This window comes from Gambusia affinis, linkage group LG02, assembly GCF_019740435.1.
Source record: "Gambusia affinis linkage group LG02, SWU_Gaff_1.0, whole genome shotgun sequence".
Classification (NCBI taxonomy): Eukaryota; Metazoa; Chordata; class Actinopteri; order Cyprinodontiformes; family Poeciliidae; genus Gambusia; species Gambusia affinis.
In genome coordinates, this window is record NC_057869.1 from 23,528,409 (window position 1) to 23,548,790 (window position 20,382).

Consider the following 20,382-nt stretch of genomic DNA (forward strand, 5'->3'; position numbering starts at 1 on the left):
AAGAAAATCAAAGTTAGGAGAGGGCTTTACCTTCTCTCCAGAGAAGGAGATTCGCCTTGGACCCGACTCAGGACCGCTTCACTCTTACTTCCAGGTAAAAGCTGAATAAACGCTCTGAGCAGAAAAAAAACTGCGCAGAGGAGGAAAAGTCACTTAAAGCTTTCGCCTGCGGCTGCTATAAGTGGATGCGCATTGTAACTTTTGGGAGATGACTCATGCGCGCGTAGCTCAGCGCTGGTTTCTGCACTGGTAAGTCAGAGCAGAGGATGCATTCCAGAGGATGGGAATAGTGAAACTCTCTGCGTCTCTCCCCCTCTCTCCGCAGAGCTCTTTCCCCATCCCTGCTCTGCTCAACTTTCCCCAAAAATTTCTCTTTCTTTTTTTTTTGTGCTCTCGCGATACAAAAGCAAGCGTGGCTTCATTTAAAACGGTATCTTACCTTAACTTTCACAGTGAGCTATGGAAGCGTGTTCCACCCTCCATGCTTCTACCCCAGACTAATCATAGTTACAGTCATATTCAATGATCTTGAATATGACTGAAAAGGCATTTTCTGAACTCAATTCACCAAATGAAGCATAAATTGAGTAATCACACTTACTTAAAGCCTATTGTTCTTTTAATTAGGACGATTTTCCGCATGCAGCTGATGAAAACACAAGATTTAAGATAAGGATATCAGAGCAAATAATAATAATAGTAATTAGCAATACGTTAAGTTAAAGGTTTGATCTGATACACAAGCAGCGTTTTCTAAATTATTTGGAGAGTTTCTACCATCAAGTTCAGGGTCCATCTAAAAGCTAAACATTTTTACCCTGTTAATGGAACTTTTTCTTTATTCCTGGTTCTTCCAGTGCAGACCACCTTGAGCCATCGCAAAATTAGAAGATACAATGTAATACATATAATTTTTATTCATCATTGGGAGAACTCTACATCTTCCTTTGTAATCTAATTACCCCATGACTGTGAGATACAGAGCAACTATATTCCAATTTTGACTCAGGCTTATGAGATACAAATTCTTCTTTAGCGGGGCAGATAATGAATTAGTTTTAGAATTTATTCCATTTATTTTTTTTTTTATTTTCTTCTTTAAAATGGATCTAGTGCAACAGGCTAACTCCTTACTGCCAAAGTCCTACGAAAGAAGGTTTTATTTCATTTTAACTGTGACATTTTTCATAAACCCATTCTACTGGGTTTTTTTTTTTTAAATATCACTGGCTTGCCAAGTTCAGACAACTAACATCTTTAATAATCTCTACTTGCTAGAGGATGAACTAAGATATTGCACCTGTAGATTTTTACTGTGAGCCGTTTTTAGGTTCACGGTTGGCAAACATCTCACTCTGCGGAAAGTAGCACCAAAGTGTAGCTTTGAAGCACATCTGCTCACAAAGTTACCGCAGCTCAAATTTTTTTTCCAACAGTCCCGCTCGCTTGAACGTCAACAGGTTTTCTGAAGAACTTCCACATCAAAGACTCTTTAGTTGTGTTACTTTTTTCCATCTGCAACAAACGCACAATAAAAGAGGTTTCAGTGCTGCCTTTTGGAGCTGCAATAGGAGATGCTGCAAGTATGTACCTTGCACAGACTGTGATTTGAGGAATTTTGTTCAGCGCAGTGATAGTTTTCACACTCTGCCTGATTTCTGTCACCACGCCCTGTAAATATACAGTCAGCCTGCCCCACTCTGAAGTTTCCTATCTGAATCCAGCAGCAATCAGTCACTTTTCATTATATTCCACCCCAGCTTCCCTGTGGGCGGCGTTTCTTCCTCCCTTCTCCGCTAACTGGCTTTGACACCTTTCACTCCCTCCAAGCTGATTCTGTTTTGATACGTGGGAAAGAGCGCTGAGAAAGACAAAAGGTTTGTCAGCACGTGATTAAAAGCCCACTTTCACCTGCACTGTGTCTGATGTGTATCAGCTTCCCTTCATCAAGTTGTCATTTTGGCGTAGATCTCCTCTTGTCTTTCTGACGTACTCTCTTGGAAGCGTCAGCCACCTCAAACTGAGCCTCATCGATGCTCTACTGCTGTTTCTGCAGTGAGTCCTGCCCTTCGCATGGCCTCTCCGTCACTGCTGACAAGATCGTGTTTACCTAACAGACAGCAGGCAGTCTGCCTCAAGACTACCTGCTGTCTGAGGGCACCCAGAGTTAAACCTCTGTGCATTTCTGCTGCTTTGCTCTTTTTCTAAATAGAGGGCTTGAAAAGAGTGTTCCTCATACTTTGGTTAAGTCCTATTAGGACTACTCTGGAGCTCTTCCTAAACATTAAATGACTGATGTTATCCCATGTTTCTGACCTTATTTCTGCACATGGTTGTTTCTTTAAACAGCTTGAAGTATGACAGCATGCAAAAATTTCCATTTGGTATGAACCTTTGCTTTAAAGTTGCAGTTCAGGAAGTTTCTGGTACATTTAAATTAAGAGAAAAAAAAACTAAAATATTTATTTATTCATTATTTTTAAGTAACATCAATACATATTATCATAGGCATAATAATAATTATACTTTAGAAAAACTTCTTGCACCAGTAGGATATTACTTACTCATCTCCTCTTGACTTCTACAAATGGGAAATGGTAGAACATTTTGGTATCCATTTGTCCAGATGTTTTGGCTCATTATTCTGTTCAAAGAGAAAACCAAGAACCATTTTAAGTTTTCTTGCAGAGGCCACCAGAATTTTGTTTATAATCTCCTTGTATTTCAAAATGTTTATGATGTCGCACATATGCGCAAGGTTCCCATGGTTTTTGAAAGAGAAACAGGTCCACAGCATAACAAATTTCGGGCAAGATCGCAGATGGAGCATGTCCTTAATGATAAATTTCTGTTTTAAGCATATGTATATTTAATATTTTTCTATCGGCCAAGAGAAGAAAATTACATATTTTACATGCATTTCATGCACCGGAGTCACTGTTTACATCATCTGGAATAATTTATTAACATAATCAGAGCACTTTATAAAAGTCTGTCATCTTCTTGTACTTTTGTAAATGATGATGGAGTTGTGCCTGAGCTAGTATTTCTACCTACTTTCCAGTGCTCAAAAGGCTAACTAAAGTTCTCTTCTTACTGGAGAAATAAGAGCGTAAATGACAACGGAAACGTCCCCAAAACACTGTAAAAGGTGAACAAATTAGCTAAGTCAAGTGGTATGCATGAGAAGCTGTAGGTGTTGGCAGAAGAGACAGCTGGTCAGAGGATAATAGGTTCAGAGTTGGAATGAGTCTGGAGAAGAGGCAGAGGGGAGAAGTAGCCACTGTGGACTAGAGGCGTTGTTTTGACAGTAAGATGGACTCTCCCTCATTATATGAGAGCTTCAACTCTCTCTCTCTCGTTCTCTTTCTCTAGGAATAGCAGACATCAACCTGTGTAACATATACATGAACTGGGTGGGGAGGATCAGTATGTCATCCACTGGCTTCAAGGTTGCTGTTACAAAGCCTCCAATTTCACAGTTGTGAAGTCTTGTTGTTGTATCCAGCATTAATTTGCAGCAGACTGGGTCTGCCTGAGAACTCACAGATCCATTCAGTAAATCAGGATTTCATTGAAAGGCCGTTTATTTCAAGAACTTTTATCACTAAGTGAAAAACATTAGAATAATTACACGCAGATGGATGGTTGAACGCCATTATTTCTTTATTTCTGTTAATTATGATGGTTTTCCACTAATAGTTTATGAAAACATAACATTTAAAATTTAATTACATCAGACCAAAAAAAACAACAACAAAGTTGTTTGTTGCAGTCTGGACCTGTCCAGTTCTATGGATGAGCCAAAGCACACAGTGATGTGAGGGATGAGAACAGGACTGACTGAATGATGGCAGTGCAGAAGACTCTAGCACAGGGGCCCTAGTCTTTTTAATCTGCCCCGCCGAAGATTGGTACAGAATTCCCCAAATCAAATCATATTATAATCATGACTCATTAATTTCGCCTGGTCCTGTAATGCCTGGCGCTCCACCAGGGGGCGCTTTAGGCGCCGTGATACATGAATTGATTTTGTGGAGCTCGGACTTCTGTTGTGAACTCTGCAACAATGACTGGGCCAAAGAGAAGAAAAGTTGACACTGAGTGTCGAGTGTTCAATAAGGAATGGACAACTAAATACTTTTTCACTGAAGTCCGGTCAAAAGCTGTATGCCTTATCTGTCAAGAAACGGTTGCTGTTTTTAAAGAAAACAACATCAGCCGCCACTTTCACCCTGGCTGGACATGCTAACTGTGCTAACAACCAGTCCACGCAAGAAGGACGTTAGTCTATGGCTCTGAGAATGGCAGCTAGTTTCATCTCCCTTCACACAAGACCCTGAAACGGTACCTCAGGAACTTATTGATCTCCAATGTGACTCTGTCTTGAAGGAGAAATCCAACTCTCTTAAACTGGATGGGTTTTATGCTTCATTAAGTGCAGCTAAATTTCCAAATATTCAGAAAATGGCACAGAGGATGCTGGTGGTGTTTGGCTCTACTTACATGTTTCGAACAGACTTTTAGTGTGATGAACAAAACACCCCACAGAGCTTAGCTGAGTGATGAAATCCTCAGATCTCTTCTGAGAATTACCACAACAAAACTAACACCTGACTTTGATGCACTGGCAAAAAAGGGAGATCAACAACACTGTTCCAATAAAAGTGAATGTAAGTATTAAAACTGTAATGCTTATTTATGCTTATGTTCGATATGTATGCATCTGCTGCTAGCCTGGCCTGGCAGTCAAATCTTCAATGTGGCCCCTGAGCCAAAACGTTTGACCACTCCTGAGCTAGCAGCTCCTAAGGAAGCGTCTACCTACAGGAAATACAGTTTCTCCTCCGCCTTCATCCAAACATTTCATGTCCTGAGAGAGAACTGTTCCTAGAAACCAGAAGTGATCCACCGACCTCTTTCACATTTTCAATGCAACCATTTTATTAAATTAATTCCACGGTTTGACTGATGTAAGGAATTCAAATCCCAAAACGTTTGTAGGGTTGCCATTGAATTCCTCCTGATCTTGGAGAAGGAACCCAGTGGCAGCTCAGTAGCGGGACTACCAGAAAATAATTTTGCAAAAACGTGTCCTGTCAATGTATTATTGGCGCTACTCTGTGTCAAAGGCTAAAGAAAGAGAAACTACAAATGCAATATGCCAAGCAGATAACAGTGCTTTGGAGATTGTGAAAGACTGATAAATACTCCCACTCAACAACTCCTGCAACCCTGCTGGAGTCACAGCGGTGACGTCAGAAACGTTTCTTCGGAGGTTTCTGGTCATGCTTTTCATCAACAAGATGTGTAGTATTTGAGAAAGCTGATGCCTCCTGCTCTTCCTTTACACAAAGAGTGTCATTTGCTGGAAGACACACACCCCTCCCATCTCACTCCACCCACTCAAACGCCCACTAGTGTGTCCCCATCCTTCCCTCGGTTAATCTCCTTTCTTTCAGGAAAGTAAGCGTGGGTTTCATTTTAGGAAATGTTTACTCTTGGTGCCTAAAATGGCAGAGCTAAAAAGTCTGAGGAATGAAACAGAGTTCAGATAAACATCTTTAAGCAGCCGGCTAGTTTGTGCTGTGAATTTTACAGCCCGCCACATTTCTCTTTTATCATTAACTATTTACTTATTTAATCCGTTTTCAATTAAACATGACAAAGCACAATTTTTCTCTAGCTCTTTTTTAACTAATCGTCCATAAAATACACGCCAAGACGCTTTGCCCTGCTTGCTTTGTCTCTCGCCGTTTTGGGAGCAGCAACTGGAGCAGACTTTCTCACACAGTGTGTTGTGTTTGGCTCCAGCAGCCACGGTTCATTTCCTTTTGTCTTCTGTAGCACAACTGGTGCCAATATTCATGTGAAATATTTCATGAAAATGAGCTGCAGCAGAAACAGCTCTCTCCTCCTGCTTCGTCTCCGTGACTCACATACACACGCAAAAACGGCGTAAAATCGTGTGCAACCGGCTCAAAGGCGAGTTTGGTGCTCCGGGTCGTTTATGCGAGTTATTAGTGTAAAATACTGAGCAGTTTAAAAACGTCTGTTTATTATCCCTAAAGCTCTCCTTCATTAACACAAACATTACTTATAGTAGAGGCCCCAGTTCCAGCATAAACAAAGAAATGATAAATATTTGAAGCAGTCTCCTCAGTTTTCTTGCGTGCACCTGTATGTGCTGCCTGCACTCTTTCACCCTCTCCGTGGTTTCCCCATGGGAGTGAATCACAAATACTAAGAGGATGATGTTTCCAAGCAATGAGAGGAATGACGGAAAAGCAGCACGAGGCTGGATAGTGAGTCATCTTTGAACGTCCTGGGACCAGGGTTTAAGTGCGGCTGCTCTTAACCTGGATTTTAATTTCTCTTAATTTCAGGGTGTGCTTACTCACACCGTGAAATGATACTTAATCTGATTACCTGCAATCTATTCCCTGGTGGATTAAGGGAAGCGGTCCAGGTCACCTATTCCAAATATGAGCTTTCAAATGGAAAAAACCCCAAAAACATCTGTTCTTGTTGGTATAAATGCAGAGTGTTGGTTTCGCTGTGCTGTATAATCAGAGATGGTATTCCTCATACAATGGTTGTGACGAGAAGTCCCTTAAACTGCTGTTGCCTTTCTGTCATTTTAAACCTGAGATCCTCAGACCAGCCAATGTGACACTAATAATAGTGACATGTTCAAAGTCACCTAAATTCAAAATTTTCTCCATTCTGATGCTCAGATTAAACGTCAATAAGTTTCCTTTACCTCTCTTTGGTGCCTAAATGCATTAATAAACTGCGTGTTTTGCAGCTCATAACTAAGGAGTTGAATAAGTCTGGCTATCAGCAGGGAGCTGCACAGATAGACAGTAGCAGGTGCTAAATACCTGCTCTTTCTCCTCTGGACCAAAAAGTGCCCTTCTGAAATCTTTCCCCCCCCCAGTCTATTGTATGAGACCCAAAACGGCATGATTATGTGTAATGCTCAAGCACTTCTTCTAAAAAAAAAATGTACACTGCTAAAGCAGCCTGTGGTCACTTAATGCAAGGTGCCCTTTAATGACCACTTGACGCCCAAACTGTCAGTGGACACCAGTGTCCATCGGAGAGGCTGGTGAGTGTATATTTTTGCTCCAATAGCAAAAGAAATAATGAAAACCAAGAAATTGTAAACGGGGGGGGAAATGCAGCATCATTATGGAAGCTTGTTGCCGTCTTGTCCCCGTTTTTTATAGGTCAAAAACTGAGACGTTGGGGAAGCACGGCACTTCAAGGATCCCAGCTAACTAAGAGGCGTTGTGAAATGACTAATGTGGAGCAAAATGAGAGAAAACTGACTCATTTTGGGATGACAGCTTCCCAGAAGCCATTAAATCGTATCCGAAGAGCTGCACTGGATTGAAATGATTAGAAACTACTCTTGCTGTGACACATTGAATAACTAATGATCTAATGCGTTAACGTGAGATTGTTCCAAAGCAAATGATGAATCTGATTCCCCCAACGTCTGGCGTTCACCTTCCCAGAAATACAACCACAGGTGGCAACAAACATGGCACATTTGACTGATCCACTTTCAAGTGTTTTTCTTACTGTTGAGTTTTCTCTCAAGCAGCTCAGCTGCAGTACGAATGGGATGGTTTGCTGGATTTAACAAAGGCCAGATTGAATCTGAGGCTCCACCTTTATAGAACTTGCTGCTTTAATTACTCCAATAACTGTATCTCTCCTCTCATCGGGGAGAGGAGAGACACAGTTGGCACTACACTGATCCACATGAACTTCACAGAGCAAACGCTGGTCAGATGTTAGAAGCATCTTGAAATCTCTTCCTAACATTTGATTTTATTCACAAGGAACTGAAACCAACAAGAGTTTTACTCTGGTATTTGCTTGGCATCCATATAACGTGTAAAACACTGGAAATGCTTAGATCAGAGTGGAGGAAATGTTTTGTTAGGTAAGCCGCACAGCTTTTATTGTGCTAAAATTCAAATATTTAACAGTGAATGATATACGTTTACGACATATTGTCCTCCATTCATGCACGCAACAGTTCAGTTTGTAACACTCAGCTGCAATATGATATCAGGTGTTAATGTTGCGCTGTCCACATGCTGTGTCTGAACGCTCACAGTTTTATGCAAGTTCTATCCCTTGTGGGGCAAACTGGATCGTGTCCAGGCTGCTTTAACAGCCTACTTACCCCCCCTCCCCCTCTTTACATGAGATTTATGCAGTCTGTGCCCCCCACACAAATCTGACCATCTTAGGAATGGAAAGCATTCCCTGCTGAATTTTCCTACCAACTGTTCCCAGCTACCATCTGCGAGAGACTTCGAGTCAAAGAGAGAGGACCAGCAGAGCTCACTTCATAGAAATAAAAATGTCTTCCACTTTTCATGTAGATTTAAAATAGAATAGGATGCAAATATCCTGAATTCTCCCTCGGTGGGGAGATTCAGGTGTACCTGCAGCAAAGTAGGGAGAGAGATTTACACGAAATTAAAAATGATATAAACAGAAAGTAAGAACAAGAGGCTGTACAGGGGGTAGTTTTATAATATGAGAGAAATAAATGCTGCATTGGAAATAGCATCTTCAGATTCAAAGAAATGTACAACTGAGGAAGGTCATTTAAAAAAAAAACCCAAAAGGTGCATGTATGATTGGGAGATAAAGAAAAGCATTTTACAAAAAATGGAAATTATTGGTATTTTTGACATTGTTAAAGAAATTGCGGCTTTTTTTTTTTCCATTTACATACACTTTTATTTACAAGAGCCAAAATTACCACATCACCATAATTTCCTAGAAGTGTGAATAATTTTTTTGTCATAAACATTTTTCCTTTAATGCGGCGAGCACAAACTGGGTGGTATGTTACTATTTTCTATGTAGGAGAAGATGTTGTCTTTAGACCAGAGCTTATGAAACAAATGACTTAGTTAGCATTTGTTTAAATATGCTATAGTTAAACCAAAGCACCTTAATGTTATTTTTGCCACCAATCTTTCTTTTACCTCCATAACAATACTTCTGACAAAACGAAAGGAAAATATCATATGACGTATGACTGTTTGGTTAAATAGCACATGTAATAAATCCAACCTTCTCTTTTCCCTGCTTCTGAAACACTATTTGAAATATACATTTCAAATTTTTAAAGTTTCCAAAAACTAGGCAAACTTAATAAATTCAAGGTGACAACAGAAGACAAGCTCTTGTGGAGCGTCGTTATATTCACTGATTAAAAGAGCAGAATGAGGGGGAAAAAAACATCATGGAAACCTCTCTCCTGCTGGTTGCTGCAGTCCAAGTCACACTGTCAGAGTCTAAGAGAAAAGTTGGAGCTGCTGCCCAGAGCGCGAGCTGAGAAATAGAAAGCAAGGCTGGAGTTAAAGGCTCTTTTTGTAGCCTGCCAACAGTGGAGTTTAGATTTTAGTCTCCCACATCTCTGTCTACTGTCTTGCACATGAATCCTGGAATCCCCCACCTCATCATCATTGCTGTATTACACAGAAAACACCCACAGACTTGTGCAGCTCTCCTTATTAGGACAACCCAATGGGCTGTGTTCATTATGTACATCCAAGCCTTGACTTTCCACTAGTGCATGTCAACACTTAGCAAGTGAACATCTGGTCCTGACGAGGTTGGACATGGTAACAATCCCAAGGAGAAACCAAAAACAGGAACACAAACACACAGAGATGCAAACCCAAGGATGAACTCAACAATTTCCTTTAGATTCTTAGATGGGGGACATTGTGTAAAATTATATATATATATATATATATATATATATATATATATATATATATATATATATATATATATATATATATATATATATATATATATATATATATATATATATATATATATGAGCTGGACCCTCTCCAATTTGCCTAAAAAGCAAAGAGGTCCACAGAGGACGCTGTATCCACAGCACTTCATGCCACTCTGACCCACTTAGAGAAGCAGGGGAGCTATGTCAGAATGCTCTTTGTGGACTTCAGCTCAGCATTTAACACTATACTCCCCCAACGTCTGGTGTCCAAGCTAGTAAACGTTGGGCTCCCATCAGTTGGATCTTGGACTTCCTAACAGGTTGCTCCTAGAGGGTCAGACTGGGCCCCCACACCTCCACTGCTCTGAGCCTGAACACCGGATCGCCACGGGGTTGCGTGCTCAGCCCACTTCTCTACACCCTCTACACTCATGACTGTGTCTCCAACCACCTCAGCAACAAGATCATAGGGTTTGCAGATGACACGACTGTTGTTGGTCTCATCTCAGACAGGAAGGGGGAGCTGGAGTACAGGGATGAGGTGAAGCGGCTGTCAGAGTGGGGCAAAGTCAATAACCTGCTCCTCAACATCTCCAAAACAAATGAGCTGCTGATCGACTTCAGGAAAAAGAAAACGGACATCCAGCCTCTCACCATCAGTGGGACCTGTGTGGAGAGGGTCCCAGTGTTCAGGTTTCTGGGCATGGAGTTGGAGGTCAAGCTAACCTGGAGCACCAACACCAAGGAGCTGCTGAAGAAGGCACAGCAGAGACGGTCTGAGAATCCTCAAGAAGAACTGTCTCCCCTCAGACCTGCTGCAGGCCTTATATCACTGCTCCATAGACAGTGTGCTCACGTACAGTCTGTGTGTCTGGTACGGCAGCAGCACATCCTTGGACAAGAAGGTGCTCCAGAGGGTTGTCAGGGCAGCAGAGAGAACCATAGACTGCCCTCTCCCCACGATGGAACAGATTTACACTTCCAGGCTCCGCAAGAAAGTTATGGACATTTTAAATGACTCTTCACACCCTGGTCATGGTCTCTTCCAGCTGCTGCCATCAGACAAGAGATACAGAGCAATAAAAACCAGGACAAATCGCCTAAAAAACAGTTTTTACCCGATGGCAATTATGGCACTAAACTCAAAGGCATAAGAACTTCTGCTCTTGACACCACTCTGTTAAAAATGTAAATTCTGTAAACTCTGCGACACCTCCAGGCGCTGCAACCATCTTCTGATGTCTATTTATTTCTCATTTTGTACTATTTATTTCTTTATCTTTTTATGTATGTATATGTATATTGTATATAATGTATATATATAACCTGCACTTTAACTCGAGTCAAGCACAATCTCAATTTCGTTGTAATCTGTTGATGACAATGACAAATAAATCTTATCTTTAAAACAAATGGCAGATTATCTTTGCTTATAGCTGATAGGGTGTGAGCTAATGACATGAATCACACTGACCTATTTTGTGAAAAGACAGAATTGAAGAATGAGTGGAAAGAGTTGAAATTTGGAAAGTGTAAAAGGACTCCAGGACTGCAGATGACTCCGTGTGAGTGGATGAGAGTCTGAGTGCGTTTCTCCTCAACTTCACACCTACATAGTAGCTTCAAAGGTCAGACACCATGCTGCTCATACCGGCAGCCAAAGTTGAGCTCTGTGAAGCAGAGAAGCACATATTGATGCAAACTTTTCTCCTGTAATCACTCTGCAAAACTCTTGCTATTTGCTTTTTTGATTGACATTGTTGCCCTGATCTGCTGCACGTCCTTGTTAGATCTGGACTTTTACAAACAGGAAACGGAACCAGGCGCAAGACCCCGTAGGGTTTTATTTGTTTGTTAGCGTGTATTTGTTTGTGAGCCTCACATGACTCAGTGTCTGCTTCTTTTAACTGCCTCTAGAGGTGCATGGATGTGGAGCACTGCAGTGACTGCCGCAACGCAACCAAGTTTCTCTTAGTTTCCTTCCAGATCTGAACTCTGTGTGACTCTGATAACATTGAATCGAGAAACAATTTTATGCGCTTGTACTCGGGGTGCTTTTTATGGTTTCAACTGTTCCACAAAGGCGTTTCACGGTCTGGGAATGTTTTTTTTTTTTTTTAAGTGTGTGCGCATCTCTTTCTCTCTCTCTGCATGGGTGCGTGTGTGTGTCTGTGTGTTTTAAGTTAATGCCCTCAGGCTCATCAGCCTTTCAGTTGATACTGCAAAAGCTCTTTTATTTTTTGGTTCCCAACCAAAGCCACAGAATGAGGAGATTACCCTGAATGCTTATCATTTCCTGTTTCTGAGGCTGTCATGTCACCAATGGGGTTCAAGGAAATTATTCACACTAACAAATGGACAGAAGACATGGGAGCAAAATATGAGGGATCCTCAACGTTCAGATTTGTAGTTTTTTTTTTTTTTGTTTTTTTACCTTTATGACTTATATCAAGCATCTAAGCAAAAGTTTTTAAAGTTTTGTTTGTTTTTACTTGGTTTTGTAGACACAAATAAAAAAAAATACATTGTGACCATCACCATGCATTGCTTGCTGATCTTTATATTTCCAGTTAACTCGTCATAAACAAGTTTTACAGTTTTACAGAAGAAACAGTTTTACAGTTTCTTCCTCAAAGAAAGAACGGCGTGTTTGTAGGTCGCTTATAGTTTTGGATTGTTGTTTAGCTGTGTGTAAAAGTGAGCAAGCCTGTCTCATTTGTTTCTGTCTTGGCTTTAAAGTGGTTTCCAATCATAGATAGCATGGGGAAGTCATGTTTGAAATTGTGAGCAGGATTAAATGGGTTTTGAACACGGATGGAATAATGTATGAACAGAATAACCTTGAGGTTTCTGAAAGGAAGACATCTTTTAGGTCACTAGCTGTCCACCATCATGGCCGTTGTTACATTCAGAAGAAAAGTGGGAACCTTGGACTACGAGCCTTGCAGTGAATTATGGGAGGTGGAAGTAGTGCTTAATCGAAGATAACATATGTTCAAATTTTTATCTTTTTCTAAAACACATGTTGATGGTTTGTAATAAAAAATAATAAAAAAAAGATTTTCCTAACCTGATGAAGGGTCTAAAAATGCTTATGCACCAGCATCTCAGCTTCCCAGCTGTTATTTTGACACTAATGAGGGGTCAGAGGTTAAACAATGAGCTCACAGCTTCGACAGGCTGTGACAGTCAGCAGGCCTCTCAGAGTCGACAGAATGGCATCACAGTGGAGGTCATTGTTGTTCTTGGTGACACTTTCTGGGAGAGGTTCCTGTGACTCAGAGAAAATATGCGAGGATAAATCCGAATCAGTCAGTCTGCTGCATTTCATTTCACATTTTGTGTTTTTGTAGGCGACTAATTGTTAAACTCGAAATCCCCGTGGCTCTTTGGACTGACCACTTCAACTTACGCTCACACTGTGATGACACTGAAATTGTGCATTAAATGTGTAGGAAACACAGGAGATAACACTTCAAGCAGCTCCACTTCCTGCATTATCAGATGTTCCGCAAGTTTGGGATTGTGAGGAAGTTACGAATGCCCTGATAGCATCTCACATCTTCAGAACAGAAAGGCTTCAAGTGTTTGTTTTTTTTTTTCACTGAGATACCCTTTCAGTATTTATCTTTTCTTGTACCACTCAAAAGAATATCAGCTGTTGGTTCTTCCTTGGTCTCACCCTAACAAGCTTTACTCAGGCTGATTAGGACAGGAGAGACCTCCCAGGCTTCCCTCAGGCACATGAAAGCTGCTAAAATTTGCGTTTTTAGCACACTTTTACTGCTATAAGGTGAATACGTAACAGGCAGCATAAAACTAAAGCCTGGCAGCAGCTATTGTAGGCGGGTGATAACCAGCTGTTTTCACCGTTCCATCTCACACATCTGTTTCAGACCATCAGATTTGCTACAGAAACGAAGAGAATTATTGTTTTTATTTATGTCTGTCTTTTCTACAAACTTGCAGTGGCTCCTTTTCATAATAAGATGTAATATACATTGTACGAGAACGAAAACAAATAGTTTAGGAAACCCTAGCAGGCTTCATCCTATGTATCATTTCCTTTTAAACCCGCTCTTCCTGTCCGGGGTCATGGAGCGGCCGTAGTCTATCCCAGCTGTCACCAGGCGAAAGATAAACTACCAGCAGACTGCCAGTCCTTCACGAGGCCATTTGACCAATCAACAGGACATATTTTATATACTTTCAGGGCAGTGGCTCTATGAAGACCCACAGCACCATCTTGTGGTCAACAATGACTACAACAGTAACGAGCCACATACCCGGATGCAACCTTTTAATTTCGATGGAAAACACAGATGCAGTTTGAGTTCTGTGGAGTTGGTCCTCCACGGGACCTCAAAAGTGAAAGAAAACATAAAGATCTAAGTGTCAATATCCATACTTTCGCAATTTTATTTCCAGTTATTGTTTCGTCATTCGGTTCCCACAGGGAGAGAAAATGCAGAGGTGGAGCAGAAAAAACTTAAATAAATGATTGCAGAGGTGTAAATAATTAAAATACAAATGAAACGCTTTGAATATGTCCATTATGTTTTCATATCACATTATTCATATTATATTTAATATGAATAATGTGATATGAAAACATAATGGACATATTCAGAACAAAATGCAGTATGCCTAATTATTCGATTCTTCTTTCTACACTGGAAAAAGTGTGGCCCAGCTTAAATTAAAAAAATTGATGTCCATTTGTTGCATCTAATATATTTGACTTCACAGAATCTAAATAAAGAGGTTTGGTACAACATGACTATTTAATATAGACTCAAACCATATTACTTTACTTGACCCAATATTAATTCTTCACCTTTATCCAAATTAAATTATTTACATTTTAGTTTTGGAACCAAACTAATATATTGAAATTGAACCTATCAAATATATATACCTTGCACCAAACTAATATTCAGGCATTAACACCAGTTAATTCATTGGCACCATGAAAGTCTTTTTTTTTTATATTTCATAAACTTGGTTTCATAAACAATTTGCATCACTCACATCACACTTAACACACTCCAGCAACAGTTTTTTTCTAAGCCATTTATTCCTCAAGTAAAAAAGGACAAAAAAAGTTGCATGTTCAGACAAACAAATATAAACATGTCATTGTTGCTCTACATCAGAGCAATGAAATAAAGACAATATGGCTTATCAAGCAAAATTAAATGGACAGAAAGCATCCACTGTTGTTGTACTGTTCAAACACATCTGAACTTGAAGGAATGTTGCATCTCTAAACATCATCAAAGAACTAAAATTCCAATAAAAGCACTCCATGAAAGTGACCCCGTGAGCCTGTATAACAAAGTGCTGTGAGGTGGTCTACCTCTTAAATAGATGCCAGTGGCAACTACATGCACACATTAAGCACACACAAATATACACTACTGTGCAGTTTTGAGTTCACCACTGAGTTTGCGAATCTTGGAAGTCATCTTGTTGGAACCAAGCTCCATCAAGATCTTCTGAAGGGCCTCAAAGGTGAACCTGAAACCCTGTGGATACTCCATGTTAAGAGCATAGCAAAGTCCAAAGAGCATTGCCACTCCGGCTGCAAGAGAAGGCAACTCTTTGAGGACTTCCACACCATCAATGACAATCCCAACGTCTTGGGGCTGCTGTAGAAGGCTTGAATTCTCTCTGAAGACGAAGACTGCCATGGTGGTCCTCTCCAGCTCCTGCTCGGCTTGATCTTTCTGGGAGACCTGAGGCAAAATATACAAAATATGCAACTGAACAACTGCAGTCTGGCACACCTCATTAATCACTATATACTGTATAATGGCATAGGTGGTCTCCCGTGATGAATAAAGTTGAATCATCATTGTGACAGAAAATATCTGGACATACCATGTATTCCTTTATAAGGTCCTCAACACGTTCTCCCAGGTAGATGATGAGAGCTTTGAGGATACACTCCCTTCTGAAATCTGCATCAGCGCCCTATAGGGACAATCAAAATGGTTATTATGCGATGTGTAGACTAGTCTAGCAACTTAATTCCCAGCTCTACCATAAACAGTGCTTTTACAGTGTGCGCCTGGTCAATATTGAATCCATGGCAGACTAATTGAAAGCAGTGAAAATGTAAAGCCATTCTAGTACATCTGCCAGAGGCCACTGGTAGTCCCTCTTTAAATATGAAGACAGACTGGATGGCTCCTGTTTGGGTTCCTATAGTGTCAAAGTATCTTTGGTGCAGTGACAGGTGCACAAATTATTTTCTATGCGCAACTACATATTAATGTACTCATAGGTGGCACATGTTTTTCTGTTTTTAAATGGTTGATAGTGAATATGGTGCAAAACTTGGCACACAATAACAATGCCATGTACATCAATTGCACATCATCTGCACATCCTCTTCATGTAGAAGGATTGAGGGCTGTCGTTAGTGGCTAATTATATACTGCACATCATACCTGGTCAAGAAACTCAAGGATCGTGGCAGTTTTTGCTTTAGTGATCCCTCCTTTCTTTCTGAAGATCTTCAGCAGCTGCGGGGAGTGCTTGTCAAGGTGCGCCATAAATCTGGTCAGGAGGGGAACTGCAGTAACCCGCAGAAACTCTGCATCAACCTGTACACAAGAAAACATTGTGAAATACACTTAAATTTAAGAATAATGTGAAATAAAGAAAATAGAAAAAACAAAACATTTTCTCATCTATGGGCTTAAGTAGACAAAAAGTTGTAAAAAGTGTACCTCTTCCATCTGAAATAAAGCTGGCCATCTTTCCATGAGGTTCTCGATGGTTGGCTTCTGATCCACAATCTCTTGCCTCCTGAACTGAAAAGTCCTGGCCATCTTCTCTCATTGTTTCTTATCTTTATTTCAGTCAGAAGAGATGCTCTTTCTTTCTCAAGGTTTTCTGGACTGTCTCTGCTGGGTTGAGGATAGTAATTGGTCTCACCTCTTCTCGCCTTTTTCACATTCTTTGCTGGGAAGGGAGTAGCATCTTCTCGTGATTTGGATTTCAGTGTGTTCACCATGAGCTCAGACGAAAGTCCATGTGACCTCAGCTGAGTGCGGTAGTTGCTCATCTTGCTCTTGAGCCTCAGTTTCCATCCATAACTCTCATTGAAGGAGTCTGGTTGTCTCAGGCAGGGATGTTTCCCTGTCAGAGCCTCTGCAACATCACTCAGGTCTGCATCAGTGGGGTACGCCTTGTAGGAAAAAATCTTCTCTGCCAATCTTTCCAGTATGTCGGACAGCATTTTTGATGAAGGTGTCAGTCTGGTTTGGTTCTGTGCATATTCTGAATTCCCTCTTTGAAGTTGACCTTCTGTTTCGAGGGAGAAAGGCGGAATGATGAATTCCTTTGGCCACGGCTCTTTTCTCAGTCCCTCACTGTCAGAGCTGTGGCTGAGTATGACCGTGTCATCTGTATCAGTGTTTCGTGAGGCAAGGCTTGTGTCTAAGTCACTCAGATCAGATGGGACACTTTCAATGAAACTCAGAACAATATCAGGAGCAGCTTGTATGATCTTGATTGTAGTAAGGTCTTTGATCATGGACGTTGCGCTCAAGTTAACAAATGTTCCACCAAAGTCATCATCCTTGTACTGCAGCCTGATGTCTCCAGAAAGTTTGCATACATTTTTGACCTGTTCAATGAGCTCCTCAACTGTGTCCGGCACCCTTGATAATTCCATCCTCTCAGCGCTTTCGTCACCCAACAAGATGAGGAGTCGGACAGGAGTGGCCATATTGCAAAGTTGGATCTCGAGTTGTTGATGTAGATGCCCTGACAGTCAGTGACGTTCAGGAAGCTGGAGTCAAAACCTGGGTGGCAGGAGAATAAAACAAAAGACAGAAGGAAAGAGAAATTATTAATTCACATTCACAACCACCTTGTGTCAACATACAGATGAGATGAAAGCTTTGAGTTGTAATAAGTAAGGTGCATCAGTGCCCCTTTAAGTTAGTCTAATATAAAACAATGCGTATGCACCCCTTTTATATCAGTACAAGTGCCCCTGTCTGTTAGTCCATTGTCACAGTATGTCAGCCCCTCAAGGTTAGTCTAGTCACACGGTTTATCCATGCCACATTAGAGGTAGGTCATGTAATTCTTTTAGAAGTTAATTTCCTTAATACATGCTGCCCATTCACAAATGTTACCTTTTTCACAAATAATTACCACCACCATGCCATTCTAAGTATTCATTTCAAATTTCAAGTAGGCATTTTTGTCACCTAGTAAATACAAGGTTAATACTAAGTAAATATTCTGGAAAATATCCCATTAGAAATATTCAGCACAGTTGCAATGGGCTGCATAGTTGCAATACCCATTCTGCCCACCATGCATACTCTACCTTTAAGTTAGTACAGTGTCAGTTTAGTGCAGATTTTGAAAAGTGATAAGTAGAATGAATTACATTAAAATAGAATGATTTCATGAATATGCAGATCTTAAATGTTAAAAAAAGAGAAAAATATTATGCATACCTTAAATTTGAATATATCTTTTCAGGGTAATGAAACGCACTCCTCCCACAGTGTAAGCTACCAGGGGATATGGATCAGTCAGTTCATCTGATTCCACAAGTATTATGTCATTGGTAGGGCTCACTTCAACTTCGAAGGCCCTGAAGTGTTCCCAGTGCCACACTCTCAGTTTCTTAACAATGAAAAAAAGTCTCTCCTTCAGAATAAACATGTGGATGATCTCAGTAAATTCTGGAATCCCTTCCAAAAGTCCCATGTGCAAGTATCATTCCATTTCTGTAGTTGAATCCATTGAAAGTGACACTTTTAGCCAGGCACACATTATCCATTGTTGGGTGCTTGAGCCATATAGCTTGTGCAATATCTTCTTTTAACACATCAATAGAAAGAGTTGAGACAGTTGACACTTCCAGAAGAGGTTTTTGAGGGTACATAAATATCTGCTGTGCCATATGAAATTGGTGTCGCTCTGCCAAAGACAGCAAAACATTCTTAAAAGATCTTGTATAACGAACAACTCTTTTAAAAAAACATACATGGGACTACTTCATATTTTCTCAGATGTTCATAGATATGTTGGAAAAAAACGTGCTCAGTAGAAAGCTGATTGTTTCCACAAATGTAACACTTGAAAGAAGAGTGTCTTTGTTGGGACTCCAGAGAAGGATGATTTCTAGAGAGATGTTTCTGAAGACCATTCCATGTCTTGGACGAACAGGGACATTGTGCGTGGATGCATGGATAGGGACGCCGCCTACCGTGAAACCGATGGTCAATTCTCAAGTGTTTCAGTATCTCAGATCTTCTTGAAAAATGCTTGCTGCATTCTTTGCATTTCCACATCCAACCTAAAAAAAGGAAAGCAGACCAGTAAATATTTAGAAAATGCAATGAACAGAAATCTTAGTTTGTTTAGTTTTAATGACAGTCTGGTAATCTATATATCTAAATACAATGTTGAGTCTAGCGGTAGTAAAGAACATTGAGCTGCATGTTTTGTATGAACTAAGATATACACAGAAATTCATTCATTCAACATCATTATAGCTACTACTGCGCTCTTACAATCAGAGCCACCCTAATGTAAAAATGACTGCAGGCAAATGCAACACTGTACTCCCCCCTCCCTCCCCTTCATTAGAGATTTGCTTTTGCGATGTAATCACAATGCACTGTAAGCTATGTAATGTGTTTTGAGGCAGTTGACCAAAATCCCGGACGATTTTTAAATTCCCCCCGGACATTTTTTTAGGTCTGAAAAGTAGGACATGTCCGGGAAAAAGAGGACGTCTGGTCACCCTGTCCTAAACGTTGATTTGTCCAACGCCTCCCGACATTTTCGTGTGGTGTTTGTTACTCACTTTCGCTCTGTAGGTCGTTAGCTAGCAAGCCTCATTAGCATCCAGACGGAGGGTTTTCCTGTTCTCCTTTTGTCTTTTTGTCACTTTCATAAGGCTTTTCCCCCTCTCTGTCGTTACATGCACATCCGGGATCCGTTTAAATCTCGTCGTCAGTTTGTTATGTTTCTTCTCATAACTTAACTGTTAGGCATCTAATCTTAATGCATCGTTTCACCTGGTAACGCCTTAGAAACCCTCCATAAAATGGATGGACAGAAGGACGGACGGACGTATGTGTGGGGTATTACAATGTTTAAAGATTGATGAGAGTAAATACAGAAACTGGAAAGGTTTTATGTAAAATAACTCTAGATTTATTTTTGCTTCACAGAAAACAGAATATCTTAACCATTTCTCTGCCATTTGTCTGATAAAAACTAAACATGTCATTTCTATATTCTTAACACAGAAAAAGTAAAGCATAATATGAATCAGGCACACAAAATCAGAATAAGAAATCAAAAAAAAAAAAATTAACACAAGTTAAATTTATCATAAAAAAAGAAGAATGATTTGGGAAAGTAAGCCAGCATTCTGGTCATTCCCTCCTGGCAGCAGAGATTGTGCTTAAACGTCGCGTAAAGGCCAGCAAAGTCTGCATGGAGGAGGCCGGATGTTCTGCAGGCGAGCAGCTGCTCTCAATGTGGGACGGAGGAGCTGACAAGTTACTCATGACGGACAGAAACAAACGGACAGGAAGAAAGCT

At 40.5% G+C, this 20,382-nt stretch overlaps 1 protein-coding gene across 3 annotated transcripts in view; it reads right to left on the reverse strand.

The window, feature by feature from the left end:
- Window positions 1–19,805, reverse strand: part of fbn1 (fibrillin 1) — an 85,556-nt gene extending 65,751 nt beyond the window's left edge. For 2 of the 3 annotated variants that reach the window (XM_044134752.1, XM_044134735.1), the window contains exon 1: window positions 31–329. The gene's annotated coding sequence lies outside the window, so the exon portion shown is untranslated. Of the gene's footprint in view, window positions 1–30; window positions 330–2,564; window positions 2,645–19,637 lie in introns of those variants that run through there. The other variant, XM_044134742.1, reaches the window with a different exon arrangement.
- Between the last annotated feature and the right edge of the window lie 577 nt (window positions 19,806–20,382).